General features: G+C 39.5%; 18 non-coding genes across 18 annotated transcripts; all 18 read left to right on the top strand.

The window, feature by feature from the left end:
- Positions 1-801: 801 nt before the first annotated feature.
- Positions 802-887, top strand: TRNAR-UCU (transfer RNA arginine (anticodon UCU)). The gene is given in 2 exon segments: positions 802-838; positions 852-887. It is a non-coding gene; the product is annotated as a tRNA-Arg (tRNA).
- A 1,640-nt stretch (positions 888-2,527) lies between these two features.
- Positions 2,528-2,613, top strand: TRNAR-UCU (transfer RNA arginine (anticodon UCU)). Its single transcript is given in 2 exon segments — positions 2,528-2,564; positions 2,578-2,613. It is a non-coding gene; the product is annotated as a tRNA-Arg (tRNA).
- A 657-nt stretch (positions 2,614-3,270) lies between these two features.
- Positions 3,271-3,356, top strand: TRNAR-UCU (transfer RNA arginine (anticodon UCU)). Its single transcript is given in 2 exon segments — positions 3,271-3,307; positions 3,321-3,356. It is a non-coding gene; the product is annotated as a tRNA-Arg (tRNA).
- Positions 3,357-4,198: 842 nt separating this feature from the next.
- On the top strand, positions 4,199-4,284 carry TRNAR-UCU (transfer RNA arginine (anticodon UCU)). Its single transcript is given in 2 exon segments — positions 4,199-4,235; positions 4,249-4,284. It is a non-coding gene; the product is annotated as a tRNA-Arg (tRNA).
- Positions 4,285-4,939: 655 nt separating this feature from the next.
- On the top strand, positions 4,940-5,025 carry TRNAR-UCU (transfer RNA arginine (anticodon UCU)). Its single transcript is given in 2 exon segments — positions 4,940-4,976; positions 4,990-5,025. It is a non-coding gene; the product is annotated as a tRNA-Arg (tRNA).
- Positions 5,026-5,478: 453 nt separating this feature from the next.
- TRNAR-UCU (transfer RNA arginine (anticodon UCU)) lies at positions 5,479-5,564 on the top strand. The gene is given in 2 exon segments: positions 5,479-5,515; positions 5,529-5,564. It is a non-coding gene; the product is annotated as a tRNA-Arg (tRNA).
- A 657-nt stretch (positions 5,565-6,221) lies between these two features.
- Positions 6,222-6,307, top strand: TRNAR-UCU (transfer RNA arginine (anticodon UCU)). The gene is given in 2 exon segments: positions 6,222-6,258; positions 6,272-6,307. It is a non-coding gene; the product is annotated as a tRNA-Arg (tRNA).
- Positions 6,308-6,961: 654 nt separating this feature from the next.
- TRNAR-UCU (transfer RNA arginine (anticodon UCU)) lies at positions 6,962-7,047 on the top strand. Its single transcript is given in 2 exon segments — positions 6,962-6,998; positions 7,012-7,047. It is a non-coding gene; the product is annotated as a tRNA-Arg (tRNA).
- A 656-nt stretch (positions 7,048-7,703) lies between these two features.
- Positions 7,704-7,789, top strand: TRNAR-UCU (transfer RNA arginine (anticodon UCU)). Its single transcript is given in 2 exon segments — positions 7,704-7,740; positions 7,754-7,789. It is a non-coding gene; the product is annotated as a tRNA-Arg (tRNA).
- A 657-nt stretch (positions 7,790-8,446) lies between these two features.
- On the top strand, positions 8,447-8,532 carry TRNAR-UCU (transfer RNA arginine (anticodon UCU)). The gene is given in 2 exon segments: positions 8,447-8,483; positions 8,497-8,532. It is a non-coding gene; the product is annotated as a tRNA-Arg (tRNA).
- Positions 8,533-10,093: 1,561 nt separating this feature from the next.
- On the top strand, positions 10,094-10,179 carry TRNAR-UCU (transfer RNA arginine (anticodon UCU)). The gene is given in 2 exon segments: positions 10,094-10,130; positions 10,144-10,179. It is a non-coding gene; the product is annotated as a tRNA-Arg (tRNA).
- A 656-nt stretch (positions 10,180-10,835) lies between these two features.
- On the top strand, positions 10,836-10,921 carry TRNAR-UCU (transfer RNA arginine (anticodon UCU)). Its single transcript is given in 2 exon segments — positions 10,836-10,872; positions 10,886-10,921. It is a non-coding gene; the product is annotated as a tRNA-Arg (tRNA).
- A 657-nt stretch (positions 10,922-11,578) lies between these two features.
- Positions 11,579-11,664, top strand: TRNAR-UCU (transfer RNA arginine (anticodon UCU)). The gene is given in 2 exon segments: positions 11,579-11,615; positions 11,629-11,664. It is a non-coding gene; the product is annotated as a tRNA-Arg (tRNA).
- A 656-nt stretch (positions 11,665-12,320) lies between these two features.
- Positions 12,321-12,406, top strand: TRNAR-UCU (transfer RNA arginine (anticodon UCU)). The gene is given in 2 exon segments: positions 12,321-12,357; positions 12,371-12,406. It is a non-coding gene; the product is annotated as a tRNA-Arg (tRNA).
- Positions 12,407-13,063: 657 nt separating this feature from the next.
- On the top strand, positions 13,064-13,149 carry TRNAR-UCU (transfer RNA arginine (anticodon UCU)). Its single transcript is given in 2 exon segments — positions 13,064-13,100; positions 13,114-13,149. It is a non-coding gene; the product is annotated as a tRNA-Arg (tRNA).
- Positions 13,150-13,807: 658 nt separating this feature from the next.
- TRNAR-UCU (transfer RNA arginine (anticodon UCU)) lies at positions 13,808-13,893 on the top strand. The gene is given in 2 exon segments: positions 13,808-13,844; positions 13,858-13,893. It is a non-coding gene; the product is annotated as a tRNA-Arg (tRNA).
- A 654-nt stretch (positions 13,894-14,547) lies between these two features.
- Positions 14,548-14,633, top strand: TRNAR-UCU (transfer RNA arginine (anticodon UCU)). The gene is given in 2 exon segments: positions 14,548-14,584; positions 14,598-14,633. It is a non-coding gene; the product is annotated as a tRNA-Arg (tRNA).
- A 657-nt stretch (positions 14,634-15,290) lies between these two features.
- On the top strand, positions 15,291-15,376 carry TRNAR-UCU (transfer RNA arginine (anticodon UCU)). The gene is given in 2 exon segments: positions 15,291-15,327; positions 15,341-15,376. It is a non-coding gene; the product is annotated as a tRNA-Arg (tRNA).
- Positions 15,377-15,620: the final 244 nt, after the last annotated feature.

Genomic DNA, 15,620 nt, shown 5'->3' with positions numbered 1-15,620 from the left:
AAAAAATAATGGAAAAGGAAGGAAAGACTGAAGAAGTAACAAAGGTTTGCTAATGCTGTCCTGTACAGTAGGATTGTCATTTCATTGGACTCCTGGCGAAGAGTAGTGATTCAAAGGTTGTGGGTTCGAGTCCCACCAGAGTCGAGCTTTGTGTCATTAAGTCTTAAGCCAACTTAGAAAAGGCAAAAAATAATGAAATGGCTAAGGAAAAATTGATGAAGTAACAAAGGTCTGCTGATGCTGTCCTTTACAGTAGGATCGTCATTTCATTGGACTCCTGGCGAAGAGTAGTGATTCAAAGGTTGTGGGTTCGAGTTCCACCAGAGATTTTTTTTGTTTCAAATGTGACAGAAAATCATTTTCTATATGCTTGGCTTAAGGGTTAAGAGCACTGGTCTTCCGGTAAAACCTCACTAAGGCTTAATTGTTAGTATGGACTAGTAGAACAACCCAGTGTTGTTGATATTTCGGAAGACAAGAAAATAAAACTAAAACAGACTTGGCAAAATCAGGCCACAAAGTTAAGGCTACAGAGCACTGGTCTTGAGGTAAAACTTTCCTAGGGCTCAAATACTAGAATGGACTAGTTGAACATCTTAGCGTTGTTGACCTTTCAGAGGACTTGAATTGTATCCAGTTAGAAAACGTACGGCTCTGTGTCCTTTTTTAAAGTTAAGGGTTCAAAGCACTGGTCTTGAGTTAAAACCTCACTAAGGATTAAATATTAGTATGGACTAGAGGAAAAATCCAGTGTTGTCAACATTTCGAAAGACTTTTATTGCATCCAACATGAGAACGTGTGGCTTTGTGGCGCAATGGATAGCGCATTGGACTTCTAGTGAGAGGCAGTGATTCAAAGGTTGTGGCTTCGAGTCCCACCAGAGTCGTGTTTTGTGTCGTTAAGTCCTAGGCCTCCTTAGAACAGGCAAAAAATAATGAAATGGCTAAGGAAAAACTGATGAAGTAACAAAGGTTTGCTAATGCTGTCCTGTACAGTAGGATTGTCATTTCATTGGACTCCTGGCGAAGAGTAGTGATTCAAAGGTTGTGGGTTAGAGTCCCACCAGAGATTTTTTTTTTTTCAAATGTGACAGAAAATAATTTTCTATATGCTTGGCTTAAGGGTTAAGAGCACTGGTCTTCAGTTAAAACCTCACTAAGGCTTAATTGTTAGTATGGACTAGTAGAACAACCCAGTGTTGTTGATATTTCGGAAGACAAGAAAATAAAACTAAAACAGACTTGGCAAAATCAGGCTACAAAGTTAAGGCTACAGAGCACTGGTCTTGAGGTAAAACTTTCCTAGGGCTCAAATACTAGAATAGACTAGTTGAACATCTTAGCGTTGTTGACCTTTCAGAGGACTTGAATTGTATCCAGTTAGAAAACGTATGGCTCTGTGTCCTTTTTTAAAGTTAAGGGTTCAAAGCACTGGTCTTGAGTTAAAACCTCAGTAAGGATTAAATATTAGTATGGACTAGAGGAAAAATCCAGTGTTGTCGACATTTCGAAAGACTTTTATTGCATCCAACATGAGAACGTGTGGCTCTGTGGCGCAATGGATAGCGCATTGGACTTCTAGTGAGAGGTTGTGGGTTCGAGTCCCACCAGAGTCATGTTTTGTGTCGTTAAGTCCTAGGCCTCCTTAGAACAGGCAAAAAATAATGAAATGGCTAAGGAAAAACTGATGAAGTAACAAAGGTTTGCTAATGCTGTCCTGTACAGTAGGATTGTCATTTCATTGGACTCCTGGCGAAGAGTAGTGATTCAAAGGTTGTGGGTTCGAGTCCCACCAGAGCTTTTTTTTGTTTCAAATGTGACAGAAAATCATTTTCTATATGCTTGGCTTAAGGGTTAAGAGCACTGGACTTCAGTTAAAACCTCACTAAGGCTTAATTGTTAGTATGGACTAGTAGAACAACCCAGTGTTGTTGATATTTCGGAAGACATGAAAATAAAAATAAAACAGACTTGGCAAAATCAGGCTACAAAGTTAAGGCTACAGAGCACTGGTCTTGAGGTAAAACTTTCCTAGGGCTCAAATACTAGAATGGACTAGTTGAACATCTTAGCGTTGTTGACCTTTCAGAGGACTTGAATTGTATCCAGTTAGAAAACGTATGGCTCTGTGTCATTTTTTAAAGTTAAGGGTTCAAAGCACTGGTCTTGAGTTAAAACCTCACTAAGGATTAAATATTAGTATGAAAATAAAAAAGAAAAAAGACTTGGCAAAACCAGGCTACAAAGTTAAGGCTACAGAGCACTGGTCTTGAGGTAAAACTTTCCTAGGGCTCAAATACTAGAATGGACTAGTTGAACATCTTAGCGTTGTTGACCTTTCAGAGGACTTGAATTGTATCCAGTTAGAAAACGTATGGCTCTGTGTCTTTTTTTAAAGTTAAGGGTTCAAAGCACTGGTCTTGAGTTAAAACCTCACTAAGGATTAAATATTAGTATGGACTAGAGGAAAAATCCAGTGTTGTCGACATTTCGAAAGACTTTTATTGCATCCAAAATGAGGACGTGTGGCTCTGTGGCGCAATGGATAGCGCATTGGACTTCTAGTGAGAGGCAGTGATTCAAGGGTTGTGGGTTCGAGTCCCACCAGAGTCGAGTTTTGTGTCATTAAGTCTTAAGCCACCTTAGAACAGGCAAAAAAGAATGAAATGGCTAGGGAAAAACTGATGAAGTAACAAAGGTTTGGTAATGCTGTCCTGTACAGTAGGATTGTCATTTCATTGGACTCCTGGCGAAGAGTAGTGATTCAAAGGTTGTGGGTTCGAGTCCCACCAAACCTTTTTTTTGTTTCAAATGTGACAGAAAATCATTTTCTATATGCTTGGCTTAAGGGTTAAGAGCACTGGTCTTCAGTTAAAACCTCACTAAGGCTTAATTGTTAGTATGGACTAGTAGAACAACCCAGTGTTGTTGATATTTCGGAAGACAAGAAAATAAAACTAAAACAGACTTGGCAAAATCAGGCTACAAAGTTAAGGCTACAGAGCACTGGTCTTGAGGTAAAACTTTCCGAGGGCTCAAATATTAGAATGGACTAGTTGAACATCTTAGCGTTGTTGACCTTTCAGAGGACTTGAATTGTATCCAGTTAGAAAACGTATGGCTCTGTGTCCTTTTTTAAAGTTAAGGGTTCAAAGCACTGGTCTTGAGTTAAAACCTCACTAAGGATTAAATATTAGTATGGACTAGAGGAAAAATCCAGTGTTGTCGACATTTCGAAAGACTTTTATTGCATCCAACATGAGAACGTGTGGCTCTGTGGCGCAATGGATAGCGCATTGGACTTCTAGTGAGATTCAGCGATTCAAAGGTTGTGGGTTCGAGTCCCACCAGAGTCGAGTTTTGTGTCGTTAAGTCCAAGGCCTCCTTAAAACAGGCAAAAAATAATGAAATGGCTAAGGAAAAACTGAAGAAGTAACAAAGGTTTGCTAATGCTGTCCTGTACAGTAGGATTGTCATTTCATTGGACTCCTGGCGAAGAGTAGTGATTCAAAGGTTGTGGGTTCGAGTCCCACCAGAGTTGTGTTTTGTGTCGTTAAGGCCTAGGCCTCCTTAGAACAGGCAAAAAATAATGAAATGGCTAAGGAAAAACTGATGAAGTAACAAAGGTTTGCTAATGCTGTCCTGTACAGTAGGATTGTCATTTCATTGGACTCCTGGCGAAGAGTAGTGATTCAAAGGTTGTGGGTTCGAGTCCCACCAGAGCTTTTTTTTGTTTCAAATGTGACAGAAAATCATTTTCTATATGCTTGGCTTAAGGGTTAAGAGCACTGGTCTTCAGTTAAAACCTCTCTAAGGCTTAATTGTTAGTATGGACTAGTAGAACAACCCAGTGTTGTTGATATTTCGGAAGACAATAAAATAAAACTAAAACAGACTTGGCAAAAGCAGGCTACAAAGTTAAGGCTACAGAGCACTGGTCTTGAGGTAAAACTTTCCTAGGGCTCAAATACTAGAATGGACTAGTAGAACATCTTAGCGTTGTTGACCTTTCGGAGGACTTGAATTGTATCCAGTTAGAAAACGTATGGCTCTGTGTCCTTTTTTAAAGTTAAGGGTTCAATGCACTGGTCTTGAGTTAAAACCTCAGTAAGGATTAAATATTAGTATGGACTAGAGGAAAAATCCAGTGTTGTCGACATTTCGAAAGACTTTTATTGCATCCAACATGAGAACGTGTGGCTCTGTGGCGCAATGGATAGCGCATTGGACTTCTAGTGAGATTCAGCGATTCAAAGGTTGTGGGTTCGAGTCCCACCAGAGTCGAGTTTTGTGTCGTTAAGTCCAAGGCCTCCTTAAAACAGGCAAAAAATAATGAAATGGCTAAGGAAAAACTGAAGAAGTAACAAAGGTTTGCTAATGCTGTCCTGTACAGTAGGATTGTCATTTCATTGGACTCCTGGCGAAGAGTAGTGATTCAAACGTTGTGGGTTCGAGTCCCACCAGAGATTTTTTTTTTTCAAATGTAAAGAAAATCATTTTCTGTATGCTTTGCTTAAGGGTTAAGAGCACTGGTCTTCTGTTAAAACCTCACTAAGGCTTAATTATTAGTATGGACTAGTAGAACAACCCAGTGTTGTTGATATTTCGGAAGACAAGAAAATAAAAATAAAAAAGACTTGGCAAAACCAGGCTACAAAGTTAAGGCTACAGAGCACTGGTCTTGAGGTAAAACTTTCCTAGGGCTCAAATACTAGAATGGACTAGTTGAACATCTTAGCGTTGTTGACCTTTCAGAGGACTTGAATTGTATCCAGTTAGAAAACGTATGGCTCTGTGTCTTTTTTTAAAGTTAAGGGTTCAAAGCACTGGTCTTGAGTTAAAACCTCACTAAGGATTAAATATTAGTATGGACTAGAGGAAAAATCCAGTGTTGTCGACATTTCGAAATACTTTTATTGCATCCAACATGAGAATGTGTGGCTCTGTGGCGCAATGGATAGCGCATTGGACTTCTAGTGAGAGGCAGTGATTCAAAGGTTGTGGGTTCGAGTCCCACCAGAGTCGAGTTTTGTGTCATTAAGTCTTAAGCCACCTTAGAACAAGCAAAAAAGAATGAAATGGCTAAGGAAAAACTGATGAAGTAACAAAGGTTTGGTAATGCTGTCCTGTACAGTAGGATTGTTATTTCATTGGACTCCTGGCGAAGAGTAGTGATTCAAAGGTTGTGGGTTGGAGTCCCACCAGAGCTTTTTTTTGTTTCAAATGTGACAGAAAATCATTTTCTATATGCTTGGCTTAAGGGTTAAGAGCACTGGTCTTCAGTTAAAACCTCACTAAGGCTTAATTATTAGTATGGACTAGTAGAACAACCCAGTGTTGTTGATATTTCGGAAGACAAGAAAATAAAAATAAAAAAGACTTGGCAAAACCAGGCTACAAAGTTAAGGCTACAGAGCACTGGTCTTGAGGTAAAACTTTCCTAGGGCTCAAATACTAGAATCCAACATGAAAACATGTGGCTCTGTGGCGCAATGGATAGCGCATTGGACTTCTAGTGAGAGGCAGTGATTCAAAGGTTGTGGGTTCGAGTCCCACCAGAGTCGTGTTTTGTGTCGTTAAGTCCTAGGCCTCCTTAGAACAGGCAAAAAATAATGAAATGGCTAAGGAAAAACTGATCAAGTAACAAAGGTTTGCAAATGCTGTCCTGTCCAGTAGGATTGTTATTTCATTGGACTCCTGGCGAAGAGTAGTGATTCAAAGGTTGTGGGTTTGAGTCCCACCAGAGCTTTTTTTTGTTTCAAATGTGACAGAAAATCATTTTCTATATGCTTGGCTTAAGGGTTAAGAGCACTGGTCTTCAGTTAAAACCTCACTAAGGCTTAATTGTTAGTATGGACTAGTAGAACAACCCAGTGTTGTTGATATTTCGGAAAACAATAAAATAAAAATAAAACAGACTTGGCAAAATCAGGCTACAAAGTTAAGGCTACAGAGCACTGGTCTTGAGGTAAAACTTTCCTAGGGCTCAAATACTAGAATGGACTAGTAGAACATTTTAGCGTTGTTGACCTTTCGGAGGACTTGAATTGTATCCAGTTAGAAAACGTACGGCTCTGTGTCCTTTTTTAAAGTTAAGGGTTCAAAGCACTGATCTTGAGTTAAAACCTCAGTAAGGATTAAATATTAGTATGGACTAGAGGAAAAATCCAGTGTTGTCGACATTTCGAAAGACTTTTATTGCATCCAACATGAGAACGTGTGGCTCTGTGGCGCAATGGATAGCGCGTTGGACTTCTAGTGAGATTCAGCAATTCAAAGGTTGTGGGTTCGAGTCCCACCAGAGTCGAGTTTTGTGTCGTTAAGTCCAAGGCCTCCTTAAAACAGGCAAAAAATAATGGAAAAGGAAGGAAAGACTGAAGAAGTAACAAAGGTTTGCTAATGCTGTCCTGTACAGTAGGATTGTCATTTCATTGGACTCCTGGCGAAGAGTAGTGATTCAAAGGTTGTGGGTTAGAGTCCCACCAGAGATTTTTTTTATTCAAATGTAAAGAAAATCATTTTCTGTATGCTTTGCTTAAGGGTTAAGAGCACTGGTCTTCTGTTAAAACCTCACTAAGGCTTAATTATTAGTATGGACTAGTAGAACAACCCAGTGTTGTTGATATTTCGGAAGACAAGAAAATAAAAATAAAAAAGACTTGGCAAAACCAGGCTACAAAGTTAAGGCTACAGAGCACTGGTCTTGAGGTAAAACTTTCCTAGGGCTCAAATACTAGAATGGACTAGTTGAACATCTTAGCGTTGTTGACCTTTCAGAGGACTTGAATTGTATCCAGTTAGAAAACGTATGGCTCTGTGTCTTTTTTTAAAGTTAAGGGTTCAAAGCACTGGTCTTGAGTTAAAACCTCACTAAGGATTAAATATTAGTATGGACTAGAGGAAAAATCCAGTGTTGTCGACATTTCGAAAGACTTTTATTGCATCCAACATGAGAACGTGTGGCTCTGTGGCGCAATGGATAGCGCATTGGACTTCTAGTGAGAGGCAGTGATTCAAAGGTTGTGGGTTCGAGTCCCACCAGAGTCGAGTTTTGTGTCATTAAGTCTTAAGCCACCTTAGAACAGGCAAAAAAGAATGAAATGGCTAAGGAAAAACTGATGAAGTAACAAAGGTTTGGTAATGCTGTCCTGTACAGTAGGATTGTCATTTCATTGGACTCCTGGCGAAGAGTAGTGATTCAAAGGTTGTGGGTTCGAGTCCCACCAAAGCTTTTTTTTGTTTCAAATGTGACAGAAACTCATTTTCTATATGCTTGGCTTAAGGGTTAAGAGCACTGGTCTTCATTAAAACCTCACTAAGGCTTAATTGTTAGTATGGACTAGTAGAACAACCCAGTGTTGTTGATATTTCAGAAGGCAAGAAAATAAAACTAAAACAGACTTGGCAAAATCAGGCTACAAAGTTAAGGCTACAGAGCACTGGTCTTGAGGTAAAACTTTCCTAGGGCTCAAATACTAGAATGGACTAGTTGAACATCTTAGCGTTGTTGACCTTTCGGAGGACTTGAATTGTATCCAGTTAGAAAACGTACGGCTCTGTGTCCTTTTTTAAAGTTAAGGGTTCAAAGCACTGGTCTTGAGTTAAAACCTCACTAAGGATTAAATATTAGTATGGACTAGAGGAAAAATCCAGTGTTGTCAACATTTCGAAAGACTTTTATTGCATCCAACATGAGAACGTGTGGCTCTGTGGCGCAATGGATAGCGCATTGGACTTCTAGTGATATTCAGCAATTCAAAGGTTGTGGGTTCGAGTCCCACCAGAGTCGAGTTTTGTGTCATTAAGTCTTAAGCCACCTTAAAACAGGCAAAAAAGAATGAAATGGCTAAGGAAAAACTGATGAAGTAACAAAGGTTTGGTAATGCTGTCCTGTACAGTTGGATTGTCATTTCATTGGACTCCTGGCGAAGAGTAGTGATTCAAAGGTTGTGGGTTCGAGTCCCACCAGAGCTTTTTTTTGTTTCAAATGTGACAGAAAATCATTTTCTATATGCTTGGCTTAAGGGTTAAGAGCACTGGTCTTCAGTTAAAACCTCACTAAGGCTTAATTGTTAGTATGGACTAGTAGAACAACCCAGTGTTGTTGATATTTCGGAAGACAAGAAAATAAAACTAAAACAGACTTGGCAAAATCAGGCTACAAAGTTAAGGCTACAGAGCACTGGTCTTGAGGTAAAACTTTCCTAGGGCTCAAATACTAGAATGGACTAGTTGAACATCTTAGCGTTGTTGACCTTTCAGAGGACTTGAATTGTATCCAGTTAGAAAACGTATGGCTCTGTGTCTTTTTTTAAAGTTAAGGGTTCAAAGCACTGGTCTTGAGTTAAAACCTCACTAAGGATTAAATATTAGTATGGACTAGAGGAAAAATCCAGTGTTGTCGACATTTCGAAAGACTTTTATTGCATCCAACATGAGAACGTGTGGCTCTGTGGCGCAATGGATAGCGCATTGGACTTCTAGTGAGAGGCAGTGATTCAAAGGTTGTGGGTTCGAGTCCCACCAGAGTCGAGTTTTGTGTCATTAAGTCTTAAGCCACCTTAGAACAGGCAAAAAAGAATGAAATGGCTAAGGAAAAACTGATGAAGTAACAAAGGTTTGGTAATGCTGTCCTGTACAGTAGGATTGTCATTTCATTGGACTCCTGGCGAAGAGTAGTGATTCAAAGGTTGTGGGTTCGAGTCCCACCAAAGCTTTTTTTTGTTTCAAATGTGACAGAAAATCATTTTCTATATGCTTGGCTTAAGGGTTAAGAGCACTGGTCTTCATTAAAACCTCACTAAGGCTTAATTGTTAGTATGGACTAGTAGAACAACCCAGTGTTGTTGATATTTCGGAAGACAAGAAAATAAAACTAAAACAGACTTGGCAAAACCAGGCTACAAAGTTAAGGCTACAGAGCACTGGTCTTGAGGTAAAACTTTCCTAGGGCTCAAATACTAGAATGGACTAGTAGAACATCTTAGCGTTGTTGACCTTTCGGAGGACTTGAATTGTATCCAGTTAGAAAACGTACGGCTCTGTGTCCTTTTTTAAAGTTAAGGGTTCAAAGCACTGGTCTTGAGTTAAAACCTCAGTAAGGATTAAATATTAGTATGGACTAGAGGAAAAATCCAGTGTTGTCGACATTTCGAAAGACTTTTATTGCATCCAACATGAAAACGTGTGGCGCAATGGATAGCGCATTGGACTTCTAGTGAGAGGCAGTGATTCAAAGGTTGTGGGTTCGAGTCCCACCAGAGTCGAGCTTTGTGTCATTAAGTCTTAAGCCACCTTAGAACAGGCAAACAATAATGAAATGGCTAAGGAAAAATTGATGAAGTAACAAAGGTCTGCTGATGCTGTCCTTTACAGTAGGGTCGTCATTTCATTGGACTCCTGGCGAAAGGTTGTGGGTTCGAGTCCCACCAGAGTCGAGTTTTGTGTCGTTAAGTCCAAGGCCTCCTTAAAACAGTCAAAAAATAATGGAAAAGGAAGGAAAGACTGAAGAAGTAATAAAGGTTTGCAAATGCTGTCCTGTACAGTAGGATTGTCATTTCATTGGACTCCTGGCGAAGAGTAGTGATTCAAAGGTTGTGGGTTAGAGTTCCACCAGAGATTTTTTTTGTTTCAAATGTGACAGAAAATCATTTTCTATATGCTTTGCTTAAGGGTTAAGAGCACTGGTCTTCTGTTAAAACCTCACTAAGGCTTAATTATTAGTATGGACTAGTAGAACAACCCAGTGTTGTTGATATTTCGGAAGACAAGAAAATAAAAATAAAAAAGACTTGGCAAAACCAGGCTACAAAGTTAAGGCTACAGAGCACTGGTCTTGAGGTAAAACTTTCCTAGGGCTCAAATACTAGAATGGACTAGTTGAACATCTTAGCGTTGTTGACCTTTCAGAGGACTTGAATTGTATCCAGTTAGAAAACGTATGGCTCTGTGTCTTTTTTTAAAGTTAAGGGTTCAAAGCACTGGTCTTGAGTTAAAACCTCACTAAGGATTAAATATTAGTATGGACTAGAGGAAAAATCCAGTGTTGTCGACATTTCGAAAGACTTTTATTGCATCCAACATGAGAACGTGTGGCTCTGTGGCGCAATGGATAGCGCATTGGACTTCTAGTGAGAGGCAGTGATTCAAAGGTTGTGGGTTCGAGTTCCACCAGAGTCGAGTTTTGTGTCATTAAGTCTTCAGCCACCTTAGAACAGGCAAAAAAGAATGAAATGGCTAAGGAAAAACTGATGAAGTAACAAAGGTTTGGTAATGCTGTCCTGTACAGTAGGATTGTCATTTCATTGGACTCCTGGCGAAGAGTAGTGATTCAAAGGTTGTGGGTTCGAGTCCCACCAAAGCTTTTTTTTGTTTCAAATGTGACAGAAACTCATTTTCTATATGCTTGGCTTAAGGGTTAAGAGCACTGGTCTTCATTAAAACCTCACTAAGGCTTAATTGTTAGTATGGACTAGTAGAACAACCCAGTGTTGTTGATATTTCAGAAGACAAGAAAATAAAACTAAAACAGACTTGGCAAAATCAGGCTACAAAGTTAAGGCTACAGAGCACTGGTCTTGAGGTAAAACTTTCCTAGGGCTCAAATACTAGAATGGACTAGTTGAACATCTTAGCGTTGTTGACCTTTCGGAGGACTTGAATTGTATCCAGTTAGAAAACGTACGGCTCTGTGTCCTTTTTTAAAGTTAAGGGTTCAAAGCACTGGTCTTGAGTTAAAACCTCACTAAGGATTAAATATTAGTATGGACTAGAGGAAAAATCCAGTGTTGTCGACATTTCGAAAGACTTTTATTGCATCCAACATGAGAACGTGTGGCTCTGTGGCGCAATGGATAGCGCATTGGACTTCTAGTGAGAGGCAGTGATTCAAAGGTTGTGGGTTCGAGTCCCACCAGAGTCGAGCTTTGTGTCATTAAGTCTTAAGCCAGCTTAGAACAGGCAAAAAATAATGAAATGGCTAAGGAAAAATTGATGAAGTAACAAAGGTCTGCTGATGCTGTCCTTTACAGTAGGATCGTCATTTCATTGGACTCCTGGCGAAGAGTAGTGATTCAAAGGTTGTGGGTTCGAGTTCCACCAGAGATTTTTTTTGTTTCAAATGTGACAGAAAATCATTTTCTATATGCTTGGCTTAAGGGTTAAGAGCACTGGTCTTCCGGTAAAACCTCACTAAGGCTTAATTGTTAGTATGGACTAGTAGAACAACCCAGTGTTGTTGATATTTCGGAAGACAAGAAAATAAAACTAAAACAGACTTGGCAAAATCAGGCTACAAAGTTAAGGCTACAGAGCACTGGTCTTGAGGTAAAACTTTCCTAGGGCTCAAATACTAGAATGGACTAGTTGAACATCTTAGCGTTGTTGACCTTTCAGAGGACTTGAATTGTATCCAGTTAGAAAACGTACGGCTCTGTGTCCTTTTTTAAAGTTAAGGGTTCAAAGCACTGGTCTTGAGTTAAAACCTCACTAAGGATTAAATATTAGTATGGACTAGAGGAAAAATCCAGTGTTGTCGACATTTCGAAAGACTTTTATTGCATCCAACATGAGAACGTGTGGCTCTGTGGCGCAATGGATAGCGCATTGGACTTCTAGTGAGAGGCAGTGATTCAAAGGTTGTGGGTTCGAGTTCCACCAGAGTCGAGTTTTGTGTCATTAAGTCTTCAGCCACCTTAGAACAGGCAAAAAAGAATGAAATGGCTAAGGAAAAACTGATGAAGTAACAAAGGTTTGGTAATGCTGTCCTGTACAGTAGGATTGTCATTTCATTGGACTCCTGGCGAAGAGTAGTGATTCAAAGGTTGTGGGTTCGAGTCCCACCAAAGCTTTTTTTTGTTTCAAATGTGACAGAAACTCATTTTCTATATGCTTGGCTTAAGGGTTAAGAGCACTGGTCTTCATTAAAACCTCACTAAGGCTTAATTGTTAGTATGGACTAGTAGAACAACCCAGTGTTGTTGATATTTCAGAAGACAAGAAAATAAAACTAAAACAGACTTGGCAAAATCAGGCTACAAAGTTAAGGCTACAGAGCACTGGTCTTGAGGTAAAACTTTCCTAGGGCTCAAATACTAGAATGGACTAGTTGAACATCTTAGCGTTGTTGACCTTTCGGAGGACTTGAATTGTATCCAGTTAGAAAACGTACGGCTCTGTGTCCTTTTTTAAAGTTAATGGTTCAAAGCACTGGTCTTGAGTTAAAACCTCACTAAGGATTAAATATTAGTATGGACTAGAGGAAAAATCCAGTGTTGTCGACATTTCGAAAGACTTTTATTGCATCCAACATGAGAACGTGTGGCTCTGTGGCGCAATGGATAGCGCATTGGACTTCTAGTGAGAGGCAGTGATTCAAAGGTTGTGGGTTCGAGTCCCACCAGAGTCGAGCTTTGTGTCATTAAGTCTTAAGCCAGCTTAGAACAGGCAAAAAATAATGAAATGGCTAAGGAAAAATTGATGAAGTAACAAAGGTCTGCTGATGCTGTCCTTTACAGTAGGATCATCATTTCATTGGACTCCTGGCGAAGAGTAGTGATTCAAAGGTTGTGGGTTCGAGTTCCACCAGAGATTTTTTTTGTTTCAAATGTGACAGAAAATCATTTTCTATATGCTTGGCTTAAGGGTTAAGAGCACTGGTCTTCCGGTAAAACCTCACTAAGGCTTAATTGTTAGTATGGACTAGTAGAACAACCCAGTGTTGTTGATATTTCGGAAGACAAGAAAATAAAACTAAAACAGACTTGGCAAAATCAGGCTACAAAGTTAAGGCTACAGAGCACTGGTCTTGAGGTAAAACTTTCCTAGGGCTCAAATACTAGAATGGACTAGTTGAACATCTTAGCGTTGTTGACCTTTCAGAGGACTTGAATTGTATCCAGTTAGAAAACGTACGGCTCTGTGTCCTTTTTTAAAGTTAAGGGTTCAAAGCACTTGTCTTGAGTTAAAACCTCACTAAGGATTAAATATTAGTATGGACTAGAGGAAAAATCCAGTGTTGTCAACATTTCGAAAGACTTTTATTGCATCCAACATGAGAACGTGTGGCTCTGTGGCGCAATGGATAGCGCATTGGACTTCTAGTGAGAGGCAGTGATTCAAAGGTTGTGGGTTCGAGTCCCACCAGAGTCGTGTTTTGTGTCGTTAAGTCCTAGGCCTCCTTAGAACAGGCAAAAAATAATGAAATGGCTAAGGAAAAACTGATGAAGTAACAAAGGTTTGCTAATGCTGTCCTGTACAGTAGGATTGTCATTTCATTGGACTCCTGGCGAAGAGTAGTGATTCAAAGGTTGTGGGTTAGAGTCCCACCAGAGATTTTTTTTTTTTTCAAATGTGACAGAAAATAATTTTCTATATGCTTGGCTTAAGGGTTAAGAGCACTGGTCTTCAGTTAAAACCTCACTAAGGCTTAATTGTTAGTATGGACTAGTAGAACAACCCAGTGTTGTTGATATTTCGGAAGACAAGAAAATAAAACTAAAACAGACTTGGCAAAATCAGGCTACAAAGTTAAGGCTACAGAGCACTGGTCTTGAGGTAAAACTTTCCTAGGGCTCAAATACTAGAATAGACTAGTTGAACATCTTAGCGTTGTTGACCTTTCAGAGGACTTGAATTGTATCCAGTTAGAAAACGTATGGCTCTGTGTCCTTTTTTAAAGTTAAGGGTTCAAAGCACTGGTCTTGAGTTAAAACCTCAGTAAGGATTAAATATTAGTATGGACTAGAGGAAAAATCCAGTGTTGTCGACATTTCGAAAGACTTTTATTGCATCCAACATGAGAACGTGTGGCTCTGTGGCGCAATGGATAGCGCATTGGACTTCTAGTGATATTCAGCAATTCAAAGGTTGTGGGTTCAAGTCCCACCAGAGTCGAGTTTTGTGTCGTTAAGTCCAAGGCCTCCTTAAAACAGGCAAAAAATAATGAAATGGCTAAGGAAAAACTGAAGAAGTAACAAAGGTTTGGTAATGCTGTCCTGTACAGTAGGATTGTCATTTCATTGGACTCCTGGCGAAGAGTAGTGATTCAAAGGTTGTGGGTTAGAGTCCCACCAGAGCTTTTTTTTTTCAAATGTAAAGAAAATCATTTACTGTATGCTTTGCTTAAGGGTTAAGAGCACTGGTCTTCTGTTAAAACCTCACTAAGGCTTAATTATTAGTATGGACTAGTAGAAAAACCCAGTGTTGTTGATATTTCGGAAGACAAGAAAATAAAACTAAAACAGACTTGGCAAAACCAGGCTACAAAGTTAAGGCTACAGAGCACTGGTCTTGAGGTAAAACTTTCCTAGGGCTCAAATACTAGAATGGACTAGTTGAACATCTTAGCGTTGTTGACCTTTCAGAGGACTTGAATTGTATCCAGTTAGAAAACGTATGGCTCTGTGTCTTTTTTTAAAGTTAAGGGTTCAAAGCACTGGTCTTGAGTTAAAACCTCACTAAGGATTAAATATTAGTATGGACTAGAGGAAAAATCCAGTGTTGTCGACATTTCGAAAGACTTTTATTGCATCCAACATGAGAACTCGTGGCTCTGTGGCGCAATGGATAGCTTATTGGACTTCTAGTGAGAGGCAGTGATTCAAAGGTTGTGGGTTCGAGTCCCACCAGAGTCGAGTTTTGTGTCATTAAGTCTTAAGCCACCTTAAAACAGGCAAAAAAGAATGAAATGGCTAAGGAAAAACTGATGAAGTAACAAAGGTTTGCAAATGCTGTCCTGTACAGTAGGATTGTCATTTCATTGGACTCCTGGCGAAGAGTAGTGATTCAAAGGTTGTGGGTTTGAGTCCCACCAGAGCTTTTTTTTGTTTCAAATGTGACAGAAAATCATTTTCTATATGCTTGGCTTAAGGGTTAAGAACACTGGTCTTCAGTTAAAACCTCACTAAGGCTTAATTGTTAGTATGGACTAGTAGAACAACCCAGTGTTGTTGATATTTCGGAAGACAAGAAAATAAAACTAAAACAGACTTGGCAAAATCAGGCTACAAAGTTAAGGCTACAGAGCACTGGTCTTGAGGTAAAACTTTCCTAGGGCTCAAATACTAGAATGGACTAGTTGAACATCTTAGCGTTGTTGACCTTTCAGAGGACTTGAATTGTATCCAGTTAGAAAACGTATGGCTCTGTGTCCTTTTTTAAAGTTAAGGGTTCAAAGCACTTGTCTTGAGTTAAAACCTCACTAAGGATTAAATATTAGTATGGACTAGAGGAAAACTCCAGTGTTGTCGACATTTCGAAAGACTTTTATTGCATCCAACATGAGAACGTGTGGCTCTGTGGCGCAATGGATAGCGCATTGGACTTCTAGTGAGAGGCAGTGATTCAAAGGTTGTGGGTTCGAGTCCCACCAGAGTCGAGTTTTGTGTCGTTAAGTCCAAGGCCTCCTTAAAACAGGCAAAAAATAATGAAGTGGCTAAGGAAAAACTGAAGAAGTAACAAAGGTTTGCTAATGCTGTCCTGTACAGTAGGATTGTCATTTCATTGGACTCCTGGCGAAGAGTAGTGATTCAAAGGTTGTGGGTTAGAGTCCCACCAGAGATTTTTTTTTTCAAATGTAAAGAAAATCATTTTCTGTATGCTTTGCTTAAGGGTTAAGAGCA

The sequence above is a fragment of the Hyla sarda genome, chromosome 3 (genome assembly GCF_029499605.1).
Source record: "Hyla sarda isolate aHylSar1 chromosome 3, aHylSar1.hap1, whole genome shotgun sequence".
In the NCBI taxonomy this organism is placed as follows: domain Eukaryota; kingdom Metazoa; phylum Chordata; class Amphibia; order Anura; family Hylidae; genus Hyla; species Hyla sarda.
This window is presented reverse-complemented; position numbering and strand designations above follow the sequence as displayed.